Source organism: Lissotriton vulgaris, chromosome 5 (assembly GCF_964263255.1).
Source record: "Lissotriton vulgaris chromosome 5, aLisVul1.2, whole genome shotgun sequence".
Lineage (NCBI taxonomy): Eukaryota > Metazoa > Chordata > Amphibia > Caudata > Salamandridae > Lissotriton > Lissotriton vulgaris.
Window position 1 is genome coordinate 219,833,828 of NC_141693.1, and position 6,000 is coordinate 219,839,827.

The window sequence follows — 6,000 nt, forward strand, 5'->3', positions numbered from 1 at the left end:
GGGAATACCAGGACGGGTTCCCTAAGCAAGCGCTTAGAAACCGGTTGGTGATTTGCGCTATATAAATTCCTGTACATTTACATTTACATAACCTGGGGCAAAAAACGTAGTGGCATCTACTGACAAACTTAGGGGCCGATTATGAAGGCGGACCGACCTGAGTCTGTCCGCCACCATAGAGTAGGAGGGACCGCCCGCAGGGGCTGCGGAAGTCCCTCTGTGTAGATTAGGATGTGACCGCCAGGGTGGCGGTCACATCCTCAATCTTTAACATTGCGGCGGGTGCAGCTTCAAGCTGCACCCGCCGCAATGTTAAAAAAGCATGCACGGCATTTGCGTGCACAAAGCAGCAGGCACCTTGCGGTGCCCGCCGCTTTGTCCACGCAAATGCAGGGGGGTACCACAGGTACCCCCCATGTGCACTCCCCACCCCTCTGTCACCAAGGCGGCCCGCAACAGACCCCCGAAGGCAATCTCCGTATGCTTTTCCACGGCAGAAAAGCCGCCGTGGAAAAGCATATCTTTTCCGCTATCCTAATATGGCTGGCGGTGTCTGACAGACACCGCCAGCCATGTTAGAGCTTTTCTGCCGTGGTCGGAAGGCGACCGCGGCGGAAAAGCAGTGGACGGATTTTGAGACCCACCGCCATCCTAATTTGGCAGTGGGTCTTCTGTGCCTCCGCAGCGGTTTTCCCGCATCCTCCGGGCGGGCGGTGGCTTCCGCCGGCCCGGAGGATGCGGGAAAACCGCGATCCTAATCAAGCCCTAAGAGTAATTTGGAAGGGCATAGACAACAAAGTTTTATTTGCTAATATGATAAAATTGTACCCTTTGCTTATCGAAACTTGCTTGTTATGCAGTGTTTTTGATGCAGAGATCATTGAGGCGTTCAGCAGTTTATGCGCCGGCATTAAACACATGATCTCAAGACCAGCCTTAAACACCAGCAAGAAACCCAAAAGGTTTGACGGCACCTGCTCGCGGGCAAATAGAAAACTGTGTGCAGCATTAGCGGCTTCACCCAGGGACACAATCCTTGTCAGATCGCTACGATCTTGCTATAAGAAAGCGACCAGGTTGCGAACAGATGAGATTTAAAAAAAACATTGGGTTAATCTTGCCTGTGCCGATACACTTAATGACGGAAATCGATTTTGCAATATCATTCTTGGAAATATTTTTTTTTTATTTTTTGGAAAGGGAAAAACCACATAACCTTTTTGGAAAAAACATACACACCAAAGTTTTGATTTTCGCAAAAAAGTTTTCTTATTTCGAAAATCAGGTATGAAATAATCATATTTCCAAGAATGATATTGTGAAATACATACAAAGGACTGTATATGAATAATTGATTCTGACAAAGAGATTTGTGTATTCCCAACAGAACCATTGTTTTTGTATATATCTTAGAAACCAGGTTCTGAGGGTCACTGGGCCACCCCATTAAATTTAATGGAAATGGATTTTGGGCAGCAGTTAAAGCTATTGGGATCTATGGGTCTAACTATTACTCCCATAAATTGTAATATAACGTATATATATCATGGGAGGCGCATTTTGCTAGGATCTACACAGCACCATCAATGACCTTGAATATCAGCAATTAGCTCTCCTGTCACTAAGGCACTTATATCAGCGACAGAAGTTGAGGATGCCATACACCAAAGCATAGGGAACAACGCCCCAGGACCTGACGGGTTTTCCATTGATCTTATTAAATACGAACCGGATTTTGGGCACCTCTTTTATGTAATGTTTTTAACAATTTGACTAATACAGCCATTCCGAGCACTTGGTCCACCAGCATCATCGTGCCCATTTTCAAAAAAGGAGATCGATCTAATCCTAGTTGTTACAGACCAATCTCTTTGATAGATAGCACCTTAAAAATCTTAGGCAGGGTCGTTTTCAACAAAATTAGGTTCTGGGCCGAAAAGGACCAAATTTTAAATCAGTGCCAATTGGGCTTTAGAAGCAAACTGTGAACAATTGAACAGTGTTTGAACTTAAATCTTATCTTGGGTAAATATACGATAGCATAATAATCACCTATGTATTTGGGTTTTATGGACCTCACATCAGCGTTTGATTTTGTCAACAGGTCACGCTTGTGGTCGGTCCTTTTAAATTATGGGTTGGACGAGGCTTTGGTTTATTTTTTGGGACATTTGCACAGGGATTTGAAGGCGCGGGTGAGGATTAGTAATAATGGGGAGGTCTCAGGGGATATTGTCATCGGTAGAGGGGTCAGACAGGGATGTGTACTCGCCCCTCTACTTTTTATTCTCTATATAACTGAATTACATAACACCCTGTCAAAACTGACCAATGACGTGCCAAAAATAATGGCAATGTACTCCCCGCGCTTTTATACGCAGATGATGCAGTCCTTATGGGCCGCCCCCCAACTCACTGCATATTTTAGTTAAGGGCTTTATGGCCTTTATGACTAATCTGGAGCTCTGTACCAATTTTAAGAAATCATATATATTGACTTGCGGGCCGAAAAAACATTGTATCAATTCAATAACCTCTGGTAGCGAATCCCTATTACGCACTTGGACTTTCCCTTATTTGGGTCTAGTTTTTTCCGAGACAGGATCCTGGCAAGCTCATGCTGCTCATAGTAGAAGTATATTATTAAAAGCGACTAATTCTATTTAGAGTCTTCGGCAGCCAAAGCAGGCAGAGGTGGTTTCACCTTTAATGAAGATTTATAAATTGCAGTGCATTCCGACGGCCACATATGGCACGGAAGTCTGGGGATTCACAAACTGCAGCGGGATCCAAAGGGAAGAAAACTGATTTTGCAGAAAAATCTTGGTGGCTCAAATCTCTTCACCGACCTATGTATGCCACAGGGAATTAAATATGTGTTACATAGAAGATTTTATCAGGTCGCGTCCAGCTATATTCTGGTTACAAATATGGCAGAACCCGGCAGCAATTTTAACAAGAGAGATTATTGCAGACTGCCTCAAGTGCGATAAGGGTGGGTTCATACCCTGGCTCTCCGCAGTCAGAAAAAGTCTAACCAGTGTGAACATCAAACATATTTTTTTACATCCTTTAGCACTTGAGGGCATGAACAAAAGAGTACTCATGGGGGCATTGTATGAATTGTACAAGAATGAAAGATACACCATTGAGCGCCTCGAACCATCGGTTGCCAGGAACACGCCCCTCCTGGAGGCATTCGGCTCTCATCACCACATGCTACCTAAATATCTTTTGAAGAGCATTGGGCAATGGAAGAGGAGCCTACTTTTTCGTCTCAGGGATGGCACTATAAAATATTCACTTTGTTTCCTTTGGGATTTAATAACAATCTTGAGCAGATGCCTTGCCCTTGTAGTATTGGTAGCAACTAAACTGTGGTACACTTTCTATTGTTCTGCAACTTCTATGGAAAATATACAAAACAATATTGGATCCCGTATTTTAAGGCATCAGCCATTATTGATCACAAAACAGCGTATCTCGAGATCTTACGACTCGGAAGTGATGGCCTGATTTTGCGTGTAAGCTCGTTCCCACCAGCGGCAGTACGCTCATGTGCCTCCATGAGCGATTTTTAACGTGATAAGAGTGCCTAATAATGTTCAGGCGTACATAGTCATTTTCACCTTTTAGTTGAATATTATCTAAGGCGCCCCCTTGCACGTGTGCAAGCTTAAATAAAACCAATTACTTCTGCACCATGCTGCGAACACTGTTTACAACTAAATTGCACCTTATTATAATACGATACTGCTGCTAAATGCCTGCCTAATCATTTTGCATACTTTTGCAGGCATGAAAGCTCAAATATAATTAATTTTATCTAAGATGCTGCTAACATTGTTTACAACTAAACCGGACCTTATTCTAATTATATTTGTACTGTGTTGTTAATGTTGGTTACATTCATCGCACTTTATTATAATATGATGTTGCTTTTATACGCTCGTCCAACTGTTTTTAAAAGGTATTTTATTGGTTTATTTATCTGCAAATTGCTAATATGGCATTGCTGTCGTATATTGTGCTTTTTCATACACTGTACATTGTTGCAATTTCTTTTATCAAATGTATGTGTTTTTTAACCCCACACCACAGATTTATAAAAGATTGTTCTAAATGCGAATTCATATGAGAATCTTAAACAACAGCTGTATTTTTGTTTGGTGGGTATTGAACTGTGCTTTTATGGATATTTGTATCCGAATAAAGATTGAATTGATTGACAACAATCCAGACAATCTGAACGTATTTCACATCAGCATCCTTAGTGCAGGCTCAGTTCTAGCTGCTACTATGAATGAAGAAGCTAATGTGGGATAAGTCTTCACTAAAGCCGGTGCTGAACAGGCCTGCACGGTTAGCTTGCCCAGCCTCATAGAACCTAAAACATATGTTCATAAAGTGGCGCCTTAACATCAGGGCACCTGCTTCACCCAAGTGGACTGGCAGGCAGGCAGTTCAGATTTGTGAGCTGCTCAGAGGCAGCCAGAGAGCCACTGGTAGCTCGCCATTGCCCTGTCGGAGACGCCTGCAGCAGGGTATCCTAACAACTCATACTATCTTAGGAAATGGCCTCTATCAGTAGTGGTAAGTGAAGAATGATGAATGTGGGCAAGAGAAGGAAAGAGTTCTTAAATGGCAACTTGAATTAGACTTCAGGCAAGGAGCGTGGAGTAAATGGCTGTAAGAGGCCTAGAACTAGTATGCTACTGCTTTATGCACCATTCCATGCCTTTGGGAATTGGACCCAAAAGATCTGCAACGTGAATAAAATGGGAATATTAATATACAATTTGTGCAAATAGAAAGGACTGTGCCCTGTGAACTTTTACTAACAGGGAGTTGGACGTTTCGGGGCAGATTCACGATGGCATGCAAAAATACATAAAAGATTGCTCAAGTACTCCTTATCCTAAAATGCTTTTGTGAGTCAGTTACAATTTATCCAAAGGACAAGATCAGTGTAACATACGTAATCTATTTCCATAATGGGACTGTATTACTTGAAGGGATTATTTGAATGAGAGATTCTCTGGGTGGCAATAAGAATACCATAAAATAACCCCATGATAATCATAATAAATGGAAGAAAGACATTACTTTTTTTTTAAAACCCTTTTCAAAGAAGAAATTATGTATATAAATATAAATTGGTTTCAGATTTCTCAAGAATCTGGGATTTTTTTTACCCTGTGAAAGATTAAATATGTTATACTACAATTAACTAGTTCCAGTTAGTCTACAAGGATCTGGGAAATGGATGCAACCAGAAAAGGGCTATTCAAAATAACTCCCATGCACGAGAACTACAGTGAAGAACATAATGTATTTATTTGTAACAAAACCTAATTAGCACGTGTTCAGAAAGTACCTGAAAACCCTCCTATTTTAAGCACTCAGCGGCAGCCTGCAGAAAAATCTAAGCCCAGTCGGCCCCATCAAACTCTGCCACCCTTGCCCTAAATGTGGGAGCCTCAGATACTTTGAAAGTCTTCTGCTCCGGTAAGTAATGTGTTTAGGTTTTACAGTAAAAGACTTCTGTTGAAAACTAAGGAATACATCAAGTAAAAAAGTTAAGGCACATGCCGAACTCACCTTCGTTCCATTACTCAAATTCTCTTCTTCATCGGAGTGTCTTCGACCCGGGTAAACACACTCCTTCTGTCCAGGCGTTTTGAGCTGCCCAGAAGAGAGCTTAAAATGCACAGATGGAGGACGAAAGAGAAAATGAGGAGCAGCCATATCATTCACGAAAGAGCAGGGTTACAAAAACTGACCATACGTGGCCACCCATGTCCACGAAGGTCGGACTAGGCGGTGCCCGCAATATCTGTTTCGCACTCACGCACAGCACAGCCCTGTATGGTTTTGCCAAAGTCGCATCCTTGTTACAGATGTCTGCTGTCACTTGTGCAGCGGACCCGCCATCCTGATGAAAGTTGGAGCCCCGCCCCTTCCGCCCGCTTTGTACACAGGTGCCTCTTCAGGACTTTG

The 6,000-nt window shown here is 42.6% G+C and overlaps 1 protein-coding gene across 1 annotated transcript in view; it reads right to left on the bottom strand.

Moving 5' to 3' along the window:
- Nucleotides 1–5,712, bottom strand: part of RNF183 (ring finger protein 183) — a 113,373-nt gene extending 107,661 nt beyond the window's left edge. The window contains exon 1 of the mRNA XM_086920020.1: nucleotides 5,602–5,712. The gene's annotated coding sequence lies outside the window, so the exon portion shown is untranslated. The remainder of the gene's footprint in view (nucleotides 1–5,601) is intronic.
- Between the last annotated feature and the right edge of the window lie 288 nt (nucleotides 5,713–6,000).